A 24,325-nucleotide genomic window follows, 5' to 3' on the forward strand; every position below is an offset into this window, starting at 1 on the left:
AGGAGTTCAATCACTTGCTCTGGTTGAGTGTGAGACGCCTGGTCAGCATTTGTAGGGTAGGACCAGGTAGGGCCTGGGAGTATAGAATGTTCCTGAAACAGGTGACTCATCCTGACCTTTCCCTCTGCTCGTCCCCAGGATATGACCGTTTCCTGCCTAGGAGGTCTCAAGCGCTCAGGTTTTTAGTGGGCCCCTGAGGTAAGGTGACAGACATGTTTGCAATAAGGGACAAAGTTGTGTCTTTCTTGCCTTCCGTTTTTCTCCATTCATTCGTGGGCTGACACATTGCTGTTGAGAGAGAATATTCCTGATTGGGGATTACCTGACCCTGGTTGTGGGTGCTGACTTCAGGGCAATCATGGTTTCAGGTTTGCAGCTTTCTGAGTGGCAACCTTAAAAACAGGCAGGGTGACTTGCTTTCTCCTGCCTTCTTGAAAGAAAAAAGTAAGAGCACCATGGGTCTTAAGCTGTGTAGAGCTGACTCCTACCATTTGGTGAGGCTAAAATAGGGAATGCACATATCCTATGGTTTTAGCTAGGAAAGCAAAGCAATGCAGGTGTGGGGGTTCCCTGGTGGCCTGATGATTAGGATTCTGGGCTTTCACTGCAGTGGTCTGGATTCAATCTCTGGTCAGGGAACTGGGACCCCACAAGCCAAGCAGCATGGCCAAATGAATCAAGTGGTTCATTCAGAGAAAATGTGTTGTGATTTAACATGTTTATGTGGGATTACTTGCTCATTTCTGTACCCTTAAGGGCTTTATTTTATTAAGTAAGTGAACTCCACTGGATGGGGGCTAGGGACCATCTGAGTTCATTTCATGCAAGTAAACATGATCATACATAGCTCTATGCCCAGCAACTTGTGCCTACAGCTGTGTTGGATACTTATCTTGCTGGTACAGCTTTGAACTTCACAGCATGTTTTGTTTTGGTCTCAACATGTGGTTTCATAGGATGTTAGTTTCCCAACCAGGGCTCGAACACAGGATCCTGGCAGTGAGAGGGCTGAGTCCTAACCAAACCACTGGACTGCCAGGCAACTCCTGTTTTTAGGTGCTTTTGTGTGTGTGTGTGTGTGTGTGTGTGTGTGTGTGTGTTTAAATTATTGCTGTATTTATAGGAGAACTCTTCTGTGTGTAGGTATGATGTGAATGGTATTGTGTTGTACATATTATCTCAAAATTGAATAGTTTGAAAGAACTTAACACTCGTTATCTCTTGGCCTAGGATCTCTCCTGAGGTAGTGGTCAAGCTTTTATCTGGCTTGGCAACCTCTGAAGACTTAGCTTGTTGAATCTAAGCTCTCTCACTTGGCTGTACTCATGGAGCCTCAGTTCCTCCTTCTGTGGGCCTCTCCAAGGGGCTTCTCTTGTGGAGGCTGCTGTCTTTTCTCAGAATGAGTGATTCAGGAAAACACTTGCACCCATGATAAAGTGCAGAGTCTTTTTTCAGATGTTACACATCTTCACTCTGTATTTGCTTAGTCTTACAGGTCAACCCTGTGATAGATTGAGAGAGAACTACACAGGGATGGGAATATCAGGAGATTCGATTCACTTGAAGGCTGGTTACCACACCCATTAATCCACCATGCCAGCCTTTTTTTTCGTATGATCTCAGTTCTGTTACTGTGAGCAAATTATTTGGCTTGTGTACTCTTCTTGTGTGCTGCTGCTTCTGCTAAGCCGCTTCAGTCATGTCCGACTCTGAGCAATCCCATGGACAGCAGCCCACCAGGCTCCCCCATTTCTGGGATTCTCCAGGCAAGAACACTGGAGTGGGTTGCCATTTCCTTCTCCAATAAATGAGAGTGAAAAGTGAAATTGAAGTCGCTCAGTTGTGTCCGACTCTTCAAAAGCCCATGGACTGCGGCCCACCAGGCTCCTCCGTCCCTGGTATTTTCCAGGCAAGAGTACTGGTGTGGGTTTCCGTTGCTTTCTCTAGCTTGTGTGCTCTCTGGCTTGATCTACTCAGTTCTTGATCTACTCAGTTCTAGACCTACTCATTTCTTGATATTCTAGCAAGTCTCCTCTTTGTCCTGGTTTAAGTTTTGTGTTTCTCTGGATGGTTCTCATCAGCAAACAGACTGACTATAATGTGACCTCTTGTTAAAAATCCATCTTTTGGTGACACATCCTGCTTCTGCTGCTTTCATTTCATATTTGCTTATTATAGACCTCTGCAGAGTTGTTCATAGGCTTTGTTATCTCAAGTTCTCTCATTTTCCTTTAAAGCCACTCTTGTCAAGGCCACAAGTGAATTTCAAATGTTTAACTCAGTGGTCAATTTTTAGTTGTTGTTTTATTTAATTTATTGGCAGCCTTTATCAGAGTAGTTCATTTCCTCCTCCTTGAAAAAAATGTTTCACTTGGATTACAGAGTGCTTCTCTTTCCTGCTTCTCTTCCACCTACAGTTCTCCCACATACAATGTGTGACCTTTGTGTGTGGCTTTATTCAGATGTCATATTTTCTTTTAAAATATTTGTTTATTTTGCTCTGTGGCATGTGGGAAGCCCAGGGATGGAACCTTTGGAGAGTCTTAAACACTGGATCTCCCGGAAAGTCCCCTAGTGTGTGTATTTTCAAGATTCATCCATTTCATGGCTGTATAGCAGTGAATGTTTTTGTTTTATTTTTATGGCTGAATATGGTATATGAATATGGTAAATGGCTTCCATGTAGTCCATTTTGAGCATATACCACAGTTTGTTTATCCATTCGTCAATTAATGGATAATACTTGGATGGTGTACTCTTTGTGACTATTGTGAGTAATGTTGCTATGAACACTGATTTTGCACGGACTGAACATTTTCAGTTTTTATGGATATATACGAAAGAGTGAAATTGCTTCATCATATGGCTACTCTATATTTAATTTTTGAGGTACTGACAAACCAATTTTCAAATAGTGGTTGTACTATTTTACAGCAATTACATCAACAATATCTGAAGATTCCTTTTCTCCACATCCTCTGCAGCACTTGTTATTATTCCTCTTTTTGATTGGGTGTGAAGCAGTATGGGTGTGAAGTAGTATCTCAGTGAGACTGATTTACATTTTGCTCGGGGCTTCCCTGCTAGCTCAGAAGGTAAAGTGTCTGCCTGCAATGTGGGAGACCTGGGTTCAATTCCTGGGTCCGGAAGATCCCCTTGAGAAGGAAATGGCAATCCACTCCAGCACTCTTGCCTGGAAAATCCCATAAATGGAGGAGCCTGATAGGCTACAGTCCATGGGGTTGCAAAGAGTCAGAAATGTCTATTCAAATTCTTTCCTGGTTGTTAAATGCTTTTTTTTTTAAATTGTTGTAGAAAACATCTAACAAATTTTTACCATTTTAACTATTTTTTCATGATAGTATTTCACACACTTTCATCAGCCTTTTGGAGAAAGAAATGGCAACCCACTCCAGTATTCTTGCCTGAAGAATCCCATGGAGAAGGGAACCTGGTGAGCTTTAGTCCATGGGGATGCAAAGTTGGGCACAACTGAGTGACTAACACATGTACACACACATAGTCACAGTGTTGTTTTGTTGTTGTTGTCATTGTTTTAGCTGTGCTGTGCAGCTTGAATGACAGCTCCCTGTTTGAGAATCATACCCAGGCCCCTGATAGGAAACCGTGGAGTCCTAACCTCTGAACTACCAGGGAATTCCTTATCACAGTGTTATGAAACAGATCTCTATACCTTTTCATCTTGCAAAATTGAAACTCTATACCCATCACCTGTCCTATTAAATAACAACTCCTCTTTTCTTCCCTGTTTACCTAGACCATGGACTCCATCGTTCTTTTTTGTTTCCTTTCTATTGCTTGACTATGTTAGCTATTTCATAAAAGTAGAAACTTACAGTATTTGTCTTTTTGTATGACTGGCTTATTTCATTTCGCTTGATGTCTGAAATGATCATGCATGTTGTAGCATGTGACAGAATTTTCTTTATATGGCTAAATAATGTTTCATTGTATGTATATATCACATTTGATGGACATTTAGATGCTTCCACCTCTTAGTTGTTGTGATTCGTGCTGCTGTGAGCATGGCTGTGCAAATATCTCAAGACTCCATGTTAACTTGTTTTGAATTTATATCCTGAAGTGGAATTGCTGAATCATGTGTCAGTTCTATTTTTCAATTTTTTGAGGAGCCTTTAAACAGTTTTCTGTAGCAGTTGCACCATTTTAAAATCTATCCATAACACACAAGGATCCAGTTTCTGTACGTGCTTGCCAACAGTTGTCCTTTCCTTTCCTTCATATGTAAACACACACATATGCACACACAATTTTTTTCATACCCTTTTCCATCACAGATTATGAATATAGTTCTTTGTGCTATACAGTATGATCTTGTTTGTCTATTCTATATATTATAGTTTGCATCTACTAATCACCAGTTCCCAATCTATCCCTGCCCCACCTTTCCCCTCTTGGTAATCACATAGTCTGCTCTCTATGTCTGTGAGTCTGTTTCTCCTTCATAGATAAGTTTATTTGTGGCATATTTTAGAGTCCAGGTAAGTGATACCATACGATATTTGTCTTTCTCTTTCTTTTTTTTTTAATTTTTATTTTTACTTTATTTTACTTTACAATACTGTATTGGTTTTGCCATACGTTGACATGAATCCGCCACGGGTGTACATGAGTTCCCAATCCTGACCCCCCCTCCCACCTCCCACCCAATATCATCTCTCTGGATCATCCCTGTGCACCAGCCCCAAGCATCCTGTATCCTGCATCGAACATAGCCTGGCGATTCGTTTCTTACATGATAGTGTACATGTTTCAGTGCCATTCTCCCAAATTATCCCACCCTCTCCCTCTCCCTCAGAGTCCAAAAGTCCGTTCTATACCACTGTGTCTCTTTTCCTGTCTCGCATACAGGGTTATCATTACCAACTTTCTAAATTCCATATATATGTGTTAGTATACTGTATTGGTGTTTTTCTTTCTGGCTTACTTCACTGTGTATAATTGGCTCCAGTTTCATCCATCTCATTAGAATTGATTCATATAAAGTCTGCAAGCAATAAATGCTCCAGAGGGTGCAGAGAAAAGGGAACTCTCTTATACTGTTGGTTGGAATGCAAACTAGTACAGCCAATATGGAGAACAGTGAGGAAATTCCTTAAAAAATGCAAATAGAACTGCCATATGACCCAGCAGTCCCATTGCTGGGTATACACACTGAGGAAACCAGAATTGAAAGAGACACATGTACCCCAGTGTTCATCGCAGCACTGTTTATAATAGCCAGGACCTGGAAACATCCTAGATGTCCATCAACAGATGATAAGAAAGCTGTGGTACATATACACAATATACACAGCCATTAAAAAGAATATATTGTCTTTCTCTTTCTGACTTCCTAAGTATTCTTTTTAATGCTAGTGTAGATTCAAGTATTTACTTAACAACATTTGTTGCTACTGTATAAAATGTGATTGACTTTTAAAATATTTGTCTTATATTCTGCAAGCTTTATATTAATTCTAATACTTGTGGTGTCTTCAAGATTTTCTGTATACAAAAGTATTTTATCTCCAATATACTTTGACTTTTTCCTCTCCATTCTGAAGGCTGGTTTGTTGTTGTTGTTGTTTTTAAACAATTCCGTTTTGTTACCTGATTGCTCTGGTTATAGAACTGCCAGTATAATGTTGAGCCAAAGTGTGTAATAGACTTCCTTGTGTTGTTCCCAGTGTTAGAGGGAAAGCTTTCAGTTTTTCATTCTTCCGTATGATGTTAGCTGTGGGTCTTTAACAGGTGCCCTTTGATTGAGAAAGTTCTTGTCTGTTCTTAGTTATTAAGTGTTTTTTTAACCCCTGTTTTGAAAAGGTGCTAGATTCAGGGAAATGCTTTTCCTTCAGGCAGATGTGTTGTTTGTTTTATTGTTTTAAAATGGCATAATGTTGATTGACTTTCATATAATGAACCAACTTTGCATACCTCCATAAATCCCACATGATCATGGTATACAATCTTTTTTATATGTTGTTAGATTTTGTTTGCCAGTATTTTGTTGAGGACTCTTTCACCTGTATTCATAAGGGATATCGGGTGTGTGTGTGTGATGTCTCTGTCTGATATTGGTATGAAAGAAATACTGGCATCACTTTGCCTGCTATGTGGGGAAGAGACCTGTGGAGTAAAGGATGAAGCATTGTTGGATTTAAGTTTAGCCAGGTTTAGAGGGAGAAAATTAGGATATATCAGTGTGGCATTGGGGTGAGATTATCAACAGAGTTCATTCTCAATTTCCTAGGCCTGTGTTAAGTGCTTGGCATTGAATTATGCTGTTTGTTAACTATGTATAGATACTTTATACTTTGAATTTGCTACCTATTTTCTTTATTAACATTTATGAAATTAGAATTTTGTGAATCAGTTGTAATGTGCATTTAAGATATATTTTCTTCAAATTTTACTACAAAACAAGATGCCATTGAATAGCTGATGCCTTTTCAAAAGAGCTGTTAACCTTAAGTCTAAGAAATAAGCATGTTTGTCTTTAAGATACAGAAATACATTTAAAAGTTAGAAATTTGCCCAAGAAGATGCAACTGGTGTGTGGTTAACTTAGAATTCCAACTTAATGTTCTTTGACTCCAAAGTCCATGTGTCTAAATGCTGTACAACAGTGCTTTTGTAAAAATACTCGTCATTTACATATGATTTCACCTAATGATCAGTAGTGTTGGGTTTATTTTTTATTTTTTTTAAATACAAGATACTAAAGTGAACATCAGACAAAGCTATGATTCTAGAGCCATGTAGACTTGTAATCATAGGTTTTTCGGCTGTCCTTGAGTCTCTTTGACACTCAGTGTCTTTGTCTGTAAGATAAAGGTGTTTATAACTACTCTAGAGTTTTGGAGATAATCAAATAGCACATTTTTTCTGTATTTAACTAATAGTAGTATGTTTATACTTTATGTAATATGTAGTATGTTTATATGTGGCAGTTTGTATAAAGGAAGCACTAGGACTTCTAGCCACACCCTCTAAGAATAAAAAAGTATTAAAAATATGGAACTACCATGTATGTTACGTGAAGAAGAACAAGAGCCAGAACTACGGAAAAGTGAGGGAGAAACCAAACAAGTAGATGATAACAATGATGAACTGATCTTGGTTGGAGTGGAACATGTAAATGAAGATGCTGATGTGATCTTTGTTGGGATGACCTCAACTTCAAAACTAGTCGTTTCAAACCTACTGAACAGAGTTACCCCAGGTTCTTGTTCAAGGAGAAAAAGGTATGGTCACTTCAGGAAAGGTAACACTCACAAATTACAGCCTGTTAGTTATGTGACTCCTACATCAGAAGCAAAGACTGTCTTGCCAGTTTCTGACTGAATCAAGATCAACAGATAGTCCTATTGTTATTGAACCTTTGTCTCAAGCTGATTATAAAAATATTTCACCACAAATAGTGCCTAATAGCTTTTCGAAGGAGTTATGTTCTTCTTTGATTACCTTCACAAGTTCATTGCAGCATCCAGTAGAAACAGCAGTTTCTGCAGGAGATATGAATAAAAGTCCTCATGTATCAAAGCGAGTTTCCCCTTGGGAAACAAATCGCAGAAATCCCAAAAGGCCTAAGCTCAGTGATGGCATTATAGGGGAACATTCTTTAGGTTTTCCACCTTCAGGTATTTTTCATACAGTGAACCCTCAGCAAAGCACACCAGACCATGTCCATACCTCACTAAGCCATGTCCAGAATGGAGAACCTTGTCAAACACCTTTTCCAAAGGACAACATTCATTGCAAGCCTGTAAGACCTTTAGGGGAAAATGGACTGACCAAAAATTGATTTTCCAAATTTAGCAAGTCCAGACAATATTGTTGATCCCACAGAAGGAAATCTGATTGTGTTGCTTATGACTTCTTCTATGGAAAGCATATAGGAATTGGGCAGCCAGAACCGAAGACCCACACAGCCTTTAAATGCCTCAGCTGCTTGAAAGTTCTAAAAAATGTCAAGTTTATGAATCACATGAAGCATCATTTGGAACTTGAGAGGCAGAGAGGTGACAGTGGGAAAAACCACACCACCTGCCAGCACTGCCTCCGCCAGTTTCCTACTCCCTTCCAGCTGCAGTGTCACATTGAAAGTGTCCACACTCCCCAGGGGCTGTCTGCAGTCTGTCAAATCTGTGAGTTGTCCTTTGAGACAGATCAGGTTCTCTTAGAGCACATGAAAGACAATCATAAGCCTGGTGAAATGCCCTATGTATGCCAGGTTTGCAGTTACAGATCATCATTTTTTGCAGATGTGGATGCACATTTCAGAGCATACCATGGTAACACTAAGAATTTACTTTGCCCGTTTTGTCTCAAAATTTTTAAAACTGCAACAGCATACAGATGTCATCATCGAGGGCACTAGGAAAAGAGTTTTCACCAGTGTTCCAAATGTCGGCTACAGTTTTTAACTTTCAAAGAGAAAAGGGAGCACAAGACCCAGTGTCATCAAATGTTTAAGAAGCCTAAGCAGCTAGAAGGATTATCTCCTGAAACAAAAGTTGTTATTTAGGTATCAATGGAACCCCTTCAACCAGGATTGGTGGAAGTAACATCCATTACTGTGAACACATCTGATTCTGAATCATCACCACCCAAATCTAAAAGTAGGAGGTCAAAAAAAGAAAGAAAAAGTTAATTGTACTCTCAGTACAATTTTGAAGCAAGTATTTCAGTCAAAGGTAAAAACTCCATTAAAAACAAAAAAAAAATCAAATTATAGATTATTCGATAATATCAAATATAGGGAAACCGATGGGTAATTTATGTGTTTTTGTTTTAAATACAGGAAGTAGAGTTTTGCTTGATCTGCATATTGAGATGTTATTTAAAAATCTATTATCTGTTTTTCATATAATTGTCTTAACATGTAAAAAGAATGTGTGCATGTGTGTGTGAGAGAGAGAGAATGAGAGAAGTGGAGAAAGGAAAAGTAACAACCTATTTTGGTATTTCACATTACTTGTAGGTTCGAAAGCTCTACTATACATATAATCTGTAGAGTGTTTTAGCAATGTAATTTTCAACTGTTTTCATGCTTTGAAGATCTCAGTATCAACTATATAGCCAGATTTGAATGTCACTCTCTGAAGTGCCTCTTGGGCTGATCTATGATAACCTGGCTCTGAAAGCGTGCTGTGGAGAAGTTGATGGAGAAACTATGATGTGAGTTTGGACCAGACATGGGATTTAATCAGTGAAGAGCTGTGGCTTCTTGTCCCACCTGAGGAAGAAGCATACATTCACTCCAGGCAGAGAGCCAAGGTAGAAGAGACACTGTCTCAGAGTGTTTTTACCTAGCTCAGGGACATCTCAAGGAAGCCGACCATTAAAATGCCAGTGTTTGGTGAGAGACCCTTGTAAGCATCAAGCAGGCCCTGTGTATCATTGACTGCAGTTGGAGAAGCAGAGATAGTTAACAGAATGAGACCTGGTGCCTGTGGACCTCCTGTTGAGTGATCAAAAGGGGAATTTGATTCATTCCGTCCCCTTTCCCATTTGGCTGGCCTATAGTCACAATGAGGTAGCCATATCTGTGTCACACACAGTAGTAAAGCAAGTTAAAATTCCCAAAGGAAAAAGAGCCTTGACGTCCACTTTGATTTGTGGTGGACCCATAGTTTTAATTGAAAAGGATAAAACACAGGGAATCCGTTCAGTTTTTGAATTGGGCTAAATTGAGTTCTCTTACCCTTAAGCTACAATGGAGATATCCAAGAATAGTAAATGTAGTGGATAAAAATAGTCCAGGATGATTAAACCCTTTTTAGAACTTTTCCTTACCTTTTCCAGTTACATGTGTCTTACCCTAGTTGAACATGTGAAGATTTTAGTTTTGTGTCTTATCTTGCCTTGGATACAAATGTAGTCCACTTAACAGCTAATTCTTTGCATGTGTAATTTCCCATTGTATCAAACTAATTGAGTTTCAGTCTTACTCGACACAGTCTGATGTGCAAGACTTGTCTCATGTATTTCAGTAATTATCAAGTCATAGAGTTATCCTTCCTCTAATCTATCCAACCATCTAATCTGTGATTTTACTTGTGGAAACGTTTTTTCTTGCGGTCTCCAAGGGCTTTTACACAGACCTGGGGGGTACCCTCTAAGTATTGGTTCCTGAACATCAGCACACTTGGCTGCCTCCGTAGGTTCTTGGAGTTGAGTCTCCTTCTGGAGTTGAATGTCACCCCTTCTCCACTTCTGGCACAGATACCTAGCAATCTCTGTGCACCATTCAAGGAAGCTGGGATCCTGGCTGTAGCCCTATGCCAGGAGAAATCTCTCCGTTTCCTCTTTCTTTCTCCTCCTCTTTATCTCTCCCCACTCTCCCCCCTCCTCAATTTATTTAATCCTCTAAGATTTCACAAAATGCTGGAAAGTGATAATCACCAAGGCGTTATCATCCCTCTCAGAACTGAAGAGGAAGGACTACAGATGATTAAGCTATAGTGAATCTATTGTCTCCATTTTAGGTAATTTTCTGAGTGTAAATTCAAATTCAAATAAATTGTATTTATTTACTCAAAGTTTGATTGATTTATTTGTGCTTTAAATATTTTACTAGGCCTTTCCAGTTAGTTTACTTGGGCCAAAGCACTTTGCTAAGTGTCAGCTTAAACCACTTTTAGTTGTATAAAGAGTGTGTGTGTGTTCTGTTCTCAGGTGAAAACTCTCTATAAATAAATATGCAGACTATTGCATTCTTATCTCCTTTCTTCTATTTCTATAGTAAAAATACAAAATGTTTTAGTTATGTGTTTTTATTGTTGCCTAGTATTATCAACACTGTTGCTGTTAGTTGCTGTGAAGTATGCTCCTAAGGAGTACAAGTTGTATTTATTGCCAAATTAAAAGGTTCCTACAATAGGTCCCTGACTGCTCCTCTCTTCCATTCTCGGTCCTTCTACTCTACTATTTTCCCCACTAATGTGCTCTTTTTGACAACACTGGCCTTGGTTTTCCCCCATCAAATTCCATTTCTTCCCGATCCCAAGACTGCAAGTGCTGTTCTTCTGGAAATGCTCTTCCCGTAGGCCTGCATGGCTTGCTACCTCCCTTGTTTAAGCTTCACCAATGCTGTTCAAATAACACAATCAAATCTCCAACCCCCTCTCTTTCCGCCTCCTCCTTAAAGGCACTTTAAGTCTCTGTCCTCTTCTTCTCTCTCCAGCCTAAATTTCCTAAATTTTCACCAAAAAAAACAAAAAAAAAAAAAAAAAAAACAAACAAACAAAAAAAACAGAGAGAAAAAGGAAAAGATAATAACATCAGGGCTTTTCTTCTTAGAATTAACTTCAGTCAGTTTTTGTGCCTGCAAATAAAAGCTAGTTAATAGTGAGTTGAATTCTTTCGGGAGCTTCCTCTGTTTTTCTATTGATACCTCTATATTTTGTTCACACAATGACACTTTGTTTTCTTTACAAACATATTGAATATCTGTCAAGATTACTATTTTGTTATTGCCCTTTGTGAATTTTCCTGTCTGCTTTGCTTGTTCTTTCAGGTAAAATTTATTATTTTATTTTTGCTGCCAAAACATTGTAAGTAAAATTAGTATTTGTAGAAATAATTTTTTAAAAAAATTATTTCTGCTGTTTGTCTTTTTAAAAATAATATGGCATATTTTTATTTTTTAAAATAATCGTATTGTGTTGGCCAGTTCTAAACTTCTAAACAGTGATGTGTAAATGGGTTTTCTTCTGAGTACGATCAAAAGCAATGAGTATCTGGCTTAATAAATTTCCATTTCTGTTTTTAGATCTTGAAGAGAATTGTTTTATTGGATAGTTTACAACATTTGTTGAGACATTTCCTTTTCTTTCCTTCTCTCTTCCTTTCCTTTTCTTCCTTTTTTCCCTTGTCTCTCTTCCTCTTTCTTTCCTTCCCTTTCTTTCCCCAGGTTTTTGCTTGACTGGACCTTTCCTGAAACAAAAGTTATTCCACTCAGAGTTGAATATTATCCTTTCAGAATCCCATTTCGTTTCTCATTTCTAGTATTGGAATTAACCTCCTTGTCCCCTTATTAGATTTGTCACAGTTGTATCAATGTTTCTGATTTTCTTTTTCCAAGAAGCAGCTCTTCTTTTATTATCCCAACATTTTATTTTTGTTGTTTTCTATTTTTGTTTCAATTCATATATGCTTTCTACACTCTTTAGGATTTTTTTTTCTTTATAACCTTGTATTTTAGAAGCTTTCCTTACAATTTGTTTTTCTGTAAACATATTTGATTTACAGTGTTGAATTTCAGATGTATATCAGAGTGATTTAGTTATGCAGATATGTATCTATTCTTTTGTAGGTTCTTTTCTTGACCTATCTTTATTTAGCAATTTTGTCTCAATCCCAAATATGTTTATGTATACATGTTTTTTTAATTAAAATTTCATTCTCTATGATTTTTGGCAAGTTGATTCCAAAGATTTCACTATTTTCAGGCAGAATGTTTTCATTTATAGTTTACTGAGAATTAAGTTTTCCTTGGAGCTCTGAGGGTATGTGTGTATATACACTGACATGTCTATGTATACATCCTTTTCAGATTACTACATGTTTGAAGACATGTAAATGTATTTTAAAAGATATTTTCTCTGTTTATGGTAAAAACATGAAATGTTTTAATTCTAGAAATTTGTTCCCGCACATGAATATAGTATAAAAAGTAAAGGTGTAAAACTATATTCCTTTGAGAATAATCCTTACTAACAGAAGTTGGAAATGTTAAAAAAATATTCATAACACTTACGAAAGGTGGTAAGAAAAGCTTTATTCAAGGTAAGAGTACTACAGTGTGGTATTATAATATGGGAGAGAGATTGAGCTTATGTCTGACTCCAGCAGGGATGCAGCTGGGATTTAAAGCTAAATAACAGGGTGTGCCCATGGGATTGCAAAGAGAGACTAGGAGACTGGAAAGCAATGGACAACAATAACAGAATGGGTGTCAGTGGATGGAAACTTATTAAGAGGACCATAAGGGTGAGGGTGGATTCTGGCTCAACTGAGAGGATCATTGCTGAGGCAAGGCAATGCTGATAAGATATTCAGGTGAGTGAAAAGATATTAGATCTGATACTGAGGGATGTCAGATCAAGGGTGGGGTATGTTTTGTAAACTGAAGTAGCAGATTCTGGATTAGATTGGACTAGATGGACAGGCACCCCTGAATGAAGACATTGCCCAAAGTTGGCAGTGCATTAATGAACTACTGCTGTATAATAAATTACCCCAAACTAGCAGCTTAAAACAATATCATTTCATACTGCTGCTGAAAGTTGGGAATCCAGGAGTAATTCAGCTGAGTGTTGTGGCTCAGTGTCTCATGAGATTGCCATCCTCTGAAGCCTTGAAATGTGCTGGTGGATTTCCTTCCAAGATGGCTTACTCACATAGCTGTTGAAACCAGTTTCCTTGCTGGCTGTTGAAGAAAGCCTCAGTTCTTTCACATGGACGTCTCTAAAGGGCTACCTGAGTGTTCTCAAGATAGACTAAGCTGGCTTCTAGAGTGAGTGCTCCAAGAGGATGAGCAAGGAGGCTGCAGTGCCTTTTATGACCTAGTCTCAGATGCTTCATTGTTCGTTTCTACAATATTCTAATATTAGAAGTGAGCCACTAAGTCCAGCACACATGTGAAGGGGAGAAGGAAGGAATTGTGGACATAATTTAACACCACGTGGTACACATATGACCGCAAATTGTTTACATGCTTGTATGTCCAAAATGCATTTTCCTGCCAATGCTTTCAAATAATTTATCCGTTATAGCATTAACTTGAAGCTCAGGACCTTATCATCTAATTCAGGTCCAGATATGGATCAGGGTCCACTTGTACAGTTTCTCAGGTGTTCTGTTGCTCAGTAGTATGTTATTCTTTGCGACCCCAGGGACTTCAGCACTGCAGGCTTCCCTGTCCATCAACTCCAGGAGCTTGCTCAAACTCAGGTCCATTGAGTCGATGATGCTATTCAACAACCCCATCCTCTGCTGTCCCCTTCTCCTACCTTCATTTTTTTCCGCATCATGGTCTTTTCCAATGAGTCAGTTATTCGCATCAGGTAGCCCAAGTATTGGAGCTTCAGCTTCAACATCAGTCCTTCCAATGAATATGCAGGAGAGATTTACTTTAGGATTGAGTAGTTTGATCTCCTTGCAGTCCAAGTGCCTCTCAAGTCTTCTCCAACACATCAGTTCAAATTATACAAGTGTAGTTCCTCTAGACCTGAGGATCTGTGAACCAAAGAGATGAGTTAATCTGCTCACTTTCACAGCCAACATACAGTGGTGGGTCAGGCATAGATAACTTTCATAGACACTCCTGTTCCAGAAAGGGGAGGGGACATGGGAGTCAATAGTAGCAGTTCTGAAATCCCATGGGTTCTTGTGGGCAGTCCTTTGATTAGTATTTAAGGCCTGGAAACTTCCTAGGCTTCAGTCTCTGATTTTTTATTTCTGCCCTCTGACATGATGCCATTGCATGGAAGGTGGCTAGTGTTTGGTTACATGAAACAGTCTCCCTAGCCTGCTTCCTGCTTGTAGAAGGTAGAAGTCCAGAGCTCTTGTTTTGTACTATTGCTGGTCCTTTCAGTCTGAACTGAACTTAAATATGTTATCTTAAATACTTGATGTGTCTCCTGATAATCTTACTGATGTTCATGGCAAAGCACCCCTACTCCAAAGCCACAGTCACACATGTCTTCATAATAAGGCCTACTCTGTCTTGGATTTCTGCTGTGATAGCTGAGGGATAACACCCTGAACCTTGGTAGAAGTCTTATTGTGTGATTGAAATGATCTCTGAGTGACACCCCTAAACTCTTTGGAGCCTATTGGCCTGACTAAATAATGCCATGAGGCATCCCCTTCCAGCTTTCTGAGGCTTAACAAAGAATTTTACAGTCACACTCATCTTTAGAACACCTTTTTATATATAAAAAAAATAATATGAAGAAGAACTGGCCTATAGGTGGTGTAAAATGTTATATTTAGACCACCTAATCTCAATGCCCTGGATATGATCTTGCTTGAGAGTCATTAACTTTAACATCTTCTGTCACCTTAAAAGACTGGAAAATTCCCAAATCAGCAAGTTTTGTCTCCTGTTTTAATAGTCTTTATCTTAAACATTTTTTTTTTTAATTCCCTTCATGTTTTACTACAGGCAACAAGAAGAAACCAGGAAGCACATTTGGCTGTTTGGATGGAAATCCTGTTAGCTAGATAATTCAATTAATTAAGTACAGTTTGTCCTCCCAACTCATTAGGTACATTATCTACTTTTCATAAGCTGCAGGTGTAGTGGACTTTCCTCTTCACACTCCCCAGGCTCTTTCCTCCTGCCTCTCCTTTATGCCAGACATCCTAGGTGCACCTCTGTGATTCCACTTAGAATGTGTTTGCTCAATGAGATAACCGGGATTGATTCCCTGGCATCAGTGCTTCTGCTGACCAGAGACTATGTACCTTTCTCTAAGAACTTCAGGTTTTCGCTGCCCAACTTCCATCACCTGGCTAGGTCAGTTGCAATAGCTCATACTCACAAGTGTACTGGCAGGGATTTCTATGCACACATGTGCACAAACATACATGTGTACACAGTAACATTGCCGAGAGGAAACTTTTCCATATGCATATATGTACAAGCTTACTTTTCCAGGAATATGTATTTTGGTAAGCACTCAAGTTTCTACACGCACATGTGCACAAACATGTGCGTGTACACAGTAACACCCCTGAGATGAAACTTGTCCAGACGCAGAAGTACAAGCTTTGTTTTTCAGGAAAATGAATTTTGGTAAGCACTCAAATTTCTACATGCACATGTGCACAAACATGCGGGTGTACACAGTAACATCGCTGAGAGGAAACTTGTCCATATGCAGAATAACAAGCTTTCTTTTCTAGGAACATGAATTTTGGTAAGCACTCAAATTTCTACATGCACATGTACAAAAACATGCGTGTGTACATAGTAACATCACTGAGAGGAAACTTGTCCAGATGCAGAAGTACAAGCTTTCTTTTCCAGGAACATGAATTTTGGTGAGCACTCAAATTTCTACGTGCACATATGCACAAAGGTACGCATGTACACAGTATCATCCCTGAGAGAAAAGTAGTCCATATGCAGAAGTACAAGCTTTCTTTTCCAGGAACATGAATTTTGGTAAGCACTCAAATTTCTATGTGCACATGTGCACACACATGCGCTTGTACACAGTAACATCACTGAGAGGAAACTATTCCATATGCAGAAGTCCAAGCTTTCTTTTCCAGGAACATGAATTTTGTTAAGCACTCAAATTTCTATGTGCACATGTGCACACACATGCGCTTGTACACAGTAACATCACTGAGAGGAAACTAGTCCATATGCAGAAGTCCAAGCTTTGTTTTTCAGGAACATGAATTTTGGTAAGTACTCAAATTTCTACGTACACCTGTGCACAAACATGCGTGTGTACAGTAACATCCCTGAGAGGAAACTTGTCCAGATGCAGAATTACAAGCTTTGTTTTTCAGGAAAATGAATTTTGGTAAGCACTCAAATTTCTACGCGCACATGTGCACAAACATGCGGGTGTACACAGTAACATCGCTGAGAGGAAACTTGTCCATATGCAGAATAACAAGCTTTCTTTTCTAGGAACATGAATTTTGGTAAGCACTCAAATTTCTACATGCACATGTACAAAAACATGCGTGTGTACATAGTAACATCGCTGAGAGGAAACTTGTCCAGATGCAGAAGTATAAGCTTTCTTTTTCAGGAACACGAATTTTGTTAAGCACTCAAATTTCTATGCGCACATGGGCACAAACGTGCGTGTACACAGTAACATCGCTGAGAGGAAACTTGTCCATATGCAGAATAATAAGCTTTCTTTTCCAGGTACATGAATTTTGGTAGGCACTCAAATTTCTACGCGCACATGTGCACAAACATGCGCTTGTACACAGTAACATCCCTGAGAGGAAAGTAGTCCATATGTAGAAGTACAAGCTTTCTTTTTTAGGAACATGAATTTTGGTAAGCACTCAAATTTCTATGTACAAATTTGCACAAACATGAGCATGTACACAGTAACATCACTGAGCGGAAACTTGTCCATATGCAGAAGTACAAGCTTTCTTTTCCAGGAATATGAATTTTGGTAAGCACCCACATTTCTTTGTCTTGGTTGTTTTTTTCACTTGCTGATCGATCATGTCATGTTACACTTCTAACTCTGTGACTTATCCTCAAATGTTGCAAAATCTTGGCATTTGCTATTGACATGGACTGGCCTGCAGAGCAGCAGGCAGGGTTGGAAGTTCTTGCCATGAACAGCTGTATAACATGTGCCTGCCTTCTGCATTCTCCCATCACCTTGGACAGGTTCACAGTACCAGTTACGTTGGCCTAATCCATTGCCTGTGCATTCCTTCAGGGGACCAGAAAACAAGGACCTCTGAGCTCAGCTGACTTGAAAAACTACTTTCTCAGTGTCCACCTATCTAGGTCATTCTTGTCAGTGTTGTGCCTCTCTTGCCAGCCTACCACCGTTTACAGCCCACAACATTCTGAATGAGGCCCCCTGTTCTTCCTATCTGTATAGCTTTCTGTGTGCACAATCAAGCTGTGCCCCCATGTGCTATCTCCATGTAGCAAGAAAAGACCAGAAACGCCTGAGCCTCCAAAAGGCCCCAGAGACTGTGATAGGTCTGGGTCTAGTCGAAGGTTGTGAAGAAGGTGCACATGAATACAGGGTCTCTTCCGATACAAAGAATGGAACCTGAGGCCATAAAAGTAAGGTGGCATCCCTACACGTCTTCCTTTCTGTTTAACACTACCCATGCACATGGCATCCCCAAACAGATGATGCCCTGGGAAACCTGCAGTTTCTGGACCCAGAGCTAATGCCTCCCTTGGACAGAAAGCAGCGTTACTATCTGAAATGGGGCAAGAGGGCTTGAACCACCCATGCCTCACTGATTTGCTAAATGCCAAGGCTCTCTTTCAGTTGCTCTCATTAGGCCCAGGTAGGACTCCCTACAGTCACACATCCCTGCTTCCCTACACAGCACCCGTGCCAAGGAAGCCAGTGCCTGGTTGGGCCCAGGGACATCCAAGACGGTCACCTGGAAGGCAGCATCCCTCTGAGTGTCACCTGGGTGCAGATCCCCTACAGCACAATCAGAGATTCTGCTCCAGGAAACTACCAGAATCCTGCCTCAGGTGCACACATGCACCTTTGCCCTTCAGGCCCCCAAAGCCAGGGGAAGACCCCAAAGAAAAGAAGGAACTCATGTCAGAACTTTCAACATGGACCATGGGGTATCTTTGGTAGGACCACTATTGCCTAGACTCTGGACCCTGAAAACCAGCAAGCCCTGTACTGCCCCCAGGGACTTCTCTGTCTCCCTCTCTCCTGAGGTCCCTTAGGACATGCAGTTAACCCACCGCCCTTGCCTTTTCTCTGTTCCCTCCCTCACAGGCATATCCTGGCAGCAGGTCACACAGGTAAACCCACTTGTGCTTTCCTCACCTTTTGACACTGCCAGGGAGGCAAGCTGGAAGTGCCTGGAGGCATGCCACACTTAAACAGCATGTCTCTCCTAGGATGCCTGTGGTTTTGCAGATACAGTTTACTTTAGCAAGTGTCATTTTTTTTGTCACATCGTGCCAGTGTGTGCCACCCTCAGGGAGGGCATGTGCTGGCTGCTGGGCTGATCTGGGGCAGCGCTGGCCCAGGACCTTCCCAGCTGTCCTATTCACATGTGTGTGGAACAAGTCTCCAGTGCAGCAGGCAATCTATGACTCTTTCTCCTTCAGGTCTCTGCGCATCTTGGCAGGACCTTAGCCTCACCATCCCAGGTATTGCCATAGCCATGTCCAACATTTCCACAGGCCAGCCCATGGCCCCACACACTGAGGGATCAATAGGCAGTGCTTTCAAAACCCCACCCCACGTGATATGCTCTGTGTGAATCCTTAGACCATGAGACATCTCTTCCCGGTCCAAACACACACAACAACACGTTAGAACTGATGAGCGTGTTTTGTATCTGGTCTAATCGCAGATATCTGGAGCCACAGTCTGGAGTTATCACTGGCCATCCTTTCCTCGTTCCCATCCTGGACAGGATCAATGCAGAGATACGGCGACAAACCACCTTCAGCCTGGTCACCACATGTCTCCTCTTATGGTTGCTCAGCACCTCCTCTCCTGCCGCCTTCATCTCTGCCTCTGCCCTGGGCCAGACACACACACACACACACACACACACAACCAGCATAAATAAGCACGTGTGTATACACACACATGCTCAGCACGGGAACACAAATGCAAACAGTGAACATAGGTGTTTCAGGAGGTGAAGACGACCCAGTCCAGCAGTGTCGGAGGTGGTGACAGTAGTCACCATGTCCTGCCCATGGGGTTCCCTGTTCACCTTCTCCATGAACTCTTCCATGTTTTCCCAAGGCAGCCTGAAGCCGCTTCCAGCGCAGCATGTTTGGTGGTTGTGAGACGCTGAGTCGTGAATGTGGAAATTCACAGAAGATCCCAAAGTCAGCACACAGGTGCACTGGGAACCCGGAGAGGACACCTTTTCAATGATAGGCCTTCCCAGGGTAAGGGGCGGCAGTGAAGTGCCCAGGCAGTCTCAAACTCAGTGAGCAGCAGGAGGCCAGGGGATGGAAGGACCCACAAAGGATGATTCTGACAAAGATACTTAATACACACTGTCTCTAGTAGTATCACCTGGACTCTGGTGCTGCCACCTCAGCTGATTTGATGGAGACTTGCTTCTCTCACAGACACACCAAATCCCCAAATAGACAGTCTCAGGAGGCCACCTGCTACATGCACGACCCAAATTCAGGTTCCACAGCCAGCTTGCATGAGGCTGAGCATCCCCATTTGGGAAAGGACAGTGTCCCTGTAGTATCACATGACTGTCCCTTCAGGGCCCACCTTCAGACCCCATCTCCACATATGTTTCTGTCAGTTACTCTCACGGAAGAAGATTCCTGCCCAGGGTACTACTTCAGGGGATCATCCCACACATCTTCGCCGACAATCTGCTGGCAGTACGAGCAAGGTGAGCCAGCAGCCAAGAATCCCAAAATGAATTGCTAACTGTGTTCAGGCCCAAAGCGACCACACCTCAGCAATCCTGTTCGATTCTGAGCAGTTGTGACCTGACAACCAGCCGAGAAAGTTAAGGCTCCTAGTTTCCATGCTGCAGCTGGATGCTCCCTGTTCAAATTTCCAGAACCAGTGGACAGGAGTGGAACAACGTGCCCTATACCCTACAGAGAGACAGGGGAGATGGGTGTGGATCCCCTAGGTGGACAATCCACAATCTTTCACACCCACACTCATTACCCCAGGAAGCATGTTTTATAAGCAATGTCAAGGTAATTCTACTTAGTGGTCACTGTGTTCAAGAAGTAGGGGGGTCCTGAAAGTATCAACTTGCAGTGGGATGATGGATGGCTCCGCAACAGCACCTTCCAGGATAGGGAGGAGGGAAAAGATTCCTGCACCTCCTCCTCTTCCTGAGCAGCAGACTTCAAAGAGCAGCAGAAAGGATACAGCTATGGCCCAGAAGCAAGGGATGCCCCAGATGATGGCGCTCCCACAAGCCAAGTCAGGCTTCCTCCTCTGATGATTCCTGCACATGAACTGGAAGTAGGCCCTGCTGTTTTTCTTATGCTCAGAGCTCAGTTCCACCTGCAGGGCAGCCAGTGCCTGCAGTGCATCTTGCCCTGCAAGCTCAGTAGTGCTCCCGGGCCTTTCCTGGCCCTGCTCCTCCACCATCTTCTCAGCTCCTGGGAGAACCCCTATTGCTGCTCCTCATCTGCCACAACATCCACCTCCTCCACGTCTTCTGCAAGCAGCTAGCACAACCACCCAATCCCCACCATGTCTGCATCCACCAGGGGCTCACCGTTGTCCACTGCCTCCACCCTGCATAGGGTGGCTCTTTTGCCTGGAATGGCAACTTGTGGCTGCAAGGTCCCCGCCTCACAAACATTAGGATGGCAGGCCGCCAACACTAGTGCCCTGAAACCCTGGCTCATAGCTAGGAAGGTCTGGGGTCCCAGGATGCTCCTGCATTCCTCTGACTGCCTTTCACACTCCTCTTAGCCCTGGTCGTGACCCCAGGCTGGGGCAGATGTGAAGGGATGGGACATAATAGCACAACAAGTGGTGTTCAAATGTGGGTCAGGCTTCAGTAATCCTGTGGGACCCACTAGCTCTTTGGGGGCAGGGAGTGAGGGGGATGGTAGGGAAGTGGGGGCTGGTGTGTATCCGGTGGCCTAAGGCTGAAGAAAGGGGTGGCAGATAGCGCAGGACAATGTGAACGGGCCCTGGGGAAATCCGCTGAATAGGCGGATCCCTAGGCTGTGAGCCACGCATAGGCTGCTGGCCCAAATCTAGTCCAATGGCCGAGAGCGTGGTGGGCGGCACCCTTCTGGACACGCACCTCAAACGTAGGGAATCTTCCACAGTTCCTGGGCTACAGTGCACCCACATGGCATATACCGCTCCAGGAAGGTAGTGGGTTTTGCATCTGCTGATACTCCAGGCGCTGTCATTGACCAGGCCCTGGAAATTCCAATGATGGTTTCCTGTTCCGCAATCTGAACAGCACACTCTTCTGTCCCTCAGGACCCTCAATAACTGAGAACTCTCCCTGAGTATCCAAAGGATAAGCAGGGGCTCCACGTGGCTGGATACTTTTCTTCATGGGACAGAGAACCTGTTGTTCAGATGCTAGGGGAGAAGCGAAAATCCCCACTGTTTGCTACAGTTGATCTCCACTGTTCAGGGACACCAGAGCCTTAGGGTACAGAGCTGGCTCTGTGTCTCTTCATCTCTGCTTCTGGCATAGCACTGTTTTGGGCAATCCTTCCATGTGTGTACCAAGGGCTGGTATCTGTTTGGCTCCATCTCTCTAAGTGGTGCTGTTGCTGTCTGCCACTCTCTGGACACCAGTGCTCATACAAGAAGTTTATCCGAGAAGTTTACATGGGAAGGCAAGCCCTTCTCCTCCTTAATGAGTTGCACCCACAGGAGATCAGACTTTGTTAGTCCACACATTTGGAGAGTGCTTTCTCAAACTTGAAAATCAACAATGGGAGGTCACTGCTGAACTGCAGAAGGTGCGGTGCAACCCTCCCTCCCTCGCTGGACAGACATGAATAGTGCAAAGGCTTCATGTGGCTTGGCCACACTTGGCACAGATGGAGAAATGGGGCATGGCCTGGGGCCTGAGGGAACTCCCTGAACATTATTTGAATACCTGCCAGGGAGATGGTAAGGACAGCTCCCCATTAAGTTCCATGACACACTGGTGCCAGAAACATGCACGGCTGCCAATTTACCGTATTGAGGCCCTTTCAAAGTGATTCTGTTCTCCATGTGAGAACACATTCCAACCTGCCCTGTCACCCAAGCCTATGGGGCTGGGAGCAGTAAGAGGATCAACCTAAGCCATCCGTTCTATAGTCCTGATACCCAATATACGTGTTCTGCAAAGAGTACAAAGAGTGATGATTCAAAATGGAAGACTGCAGGTAGCAAGTGCTTATGCTGCAGTTCTGGTCCATCACTGAAACCACACAAAAAAGGCAAGGGTTGCTCATGCTCATGGTAAGGTCAGGGAAAGTATGCCTGGCAAATGGGAAGGATGGAAAAGCCCTTGTATCCGGGTGTTCAAGGGACTGTGGGGTCACCCACCATGGCTTCTGTGTCTGGGATTACAGCCTGTTCTGTGTCTCAGATCTTTTGCACTCTCACTGGTCGCCCCCAGGCACTTTCCTCCGGCCTTTCCTTTCTGCCAGGCATCCTTCCTGTACCAGTGTGATTCCACTCAGAACTTGTTCACTCAGTGAGATAACGGGGATCAGTAAGTACCCTGGCTTCAGTGCTTCTGCTAGCTAGAGTCTACGTAGCTTTCCCTATGGCTTTCATGTTTTGGCTATTCAACTTCCTTCACCTGGTTAGGTCAGTTCTGACAGCTCATACTCATAAGCGTACTGACAGGTGCATCTGCATGCACATGCGTGAACACACTAATGTCCCTGAGAGGAAACTTGCACATATGCAGAAGTAAAATCTTTCTTCCCCAGGAACATGACTTTCGGTAAGCACCTGATTTTCTTTGTCTTGGCAATTTTCTTTCACTTGCTCATCAATCATGTCAGATTGCATTTCTAACTCTGTGACAGCAACAAGAGTGCTTGAACCACCCATGCCTCCCTGATTTACTAAATGCCAAGACTCCCTTTCAGTTGCTCTCATTAGGGCCAGGTAGGACTTCATACAATCGGCGATACCTGCTTGCCCACACACCTGAAGTGCCAATGAAGCCTGTCATTGGTTGGGCCCAAAGACATCTAAGACAGTCACTGGGAAGGCAGGGTCCATCTGAGTGTCACCTGGTGCAGATCCTCTATGTAAAAATCAGAGAATCTGCTCCAGAAAGACTGCCAGAATCCTCCCTCAGGTGCAGCCATGCACCTTTGCCCGTCTAGACCCCACAGCCAAGGGAATGACCCCAGAGGAGAGAAGGAATTCATGTCAGGACTTTCAGCATGAGCCATGGGCTGGTTATCTTTGGCAGGACTGCTATTGCCTAGACCCTGACCCTGAAAACCAGCAAGCTTCAAATTGACCCCAGGGGCTACCCTGTCTCCCACTCTCCAGAGGTCCCTTGGGACATGCAATAAGCCCACCATTATTGCTTCCTACCTGTTCCCTCCCTCACAGGCACATCCTGTCCACATATGGACACCTACCCCTGCAGTTTCTTTGCCTACCTGCACTGCCAGGGAGGCTGGAAGTGCCTGGAAAGCATGCCACTTTCACATCCTGTCACTCCAAGGATGCCTGTGGTGTTTCATGGACAGCCTACCTTAGCTCATCTTGTGTTTTGCATCCCATAATGTGAGTGTGTGCCACCCCCATGGAAAGAGTGTGCTGGCTGATGGGCTGATCCTGGGCAGCACAGGCCCAGGACCTTCCTGATTCTCCTCACGTGTGTGGAACAAGACTTCAGTGTAGCAGACAATCTGTGCCTCTTTCTCCTTTGGGCTTCTGCCCTTCTCTGCAGGACCTTATCCTCCTCACATCCCAGTCCTGCTGTAGCCATGTCCACATTTCCATGGAACGGCCCATGTGTCCACAGACTGAGGGCTCCACAGCCAGTGGTTTCAAAGACCCACCCCATCTGATTTGTCCGGGGTGAATCCTCAGACCATGCACCCCCTCTTCCTGGTCCAAACACACAC

The 24,325-nt window shown here is 42.7% G+C and overlaps 2 pseudogenes; one reads left to right on the forward strand and one right to left on the reverse strand.

The window, feature by feature from the left end:
• The window catches only part of LOC138431345 (testis-specific Y-encoded protein 1-like), a 373,686-nt pseudogene extending 352,463 nt beyond the window's left edge, over positions 1-21,223 (reverse strand).
• LOC138431510 (zinc finger protein 280B-like) lies at positions 7,039-8,322 on the forward strand (annotated as a pseudogene).
• Positions 21,224-24,325: the final 3,102 nt, after the last annotated feature.

The sequence above is a fragment of the Ovis canadensis genome, chromosome Y (assembly GCF_042477335.2).
Source record: "Ovis canadensis isolate MfBH-ARS-UI-01 breed Bighorn chromosome Y, ARS-UI_OviCan_v2, whole genome shotgun sequence".
Lineage (NCBI taxonomy): Eukaryota > Metazoa > Chordata > Mammalia > Artiodactyla > Bovidae > Ovis > Ovis canadensis.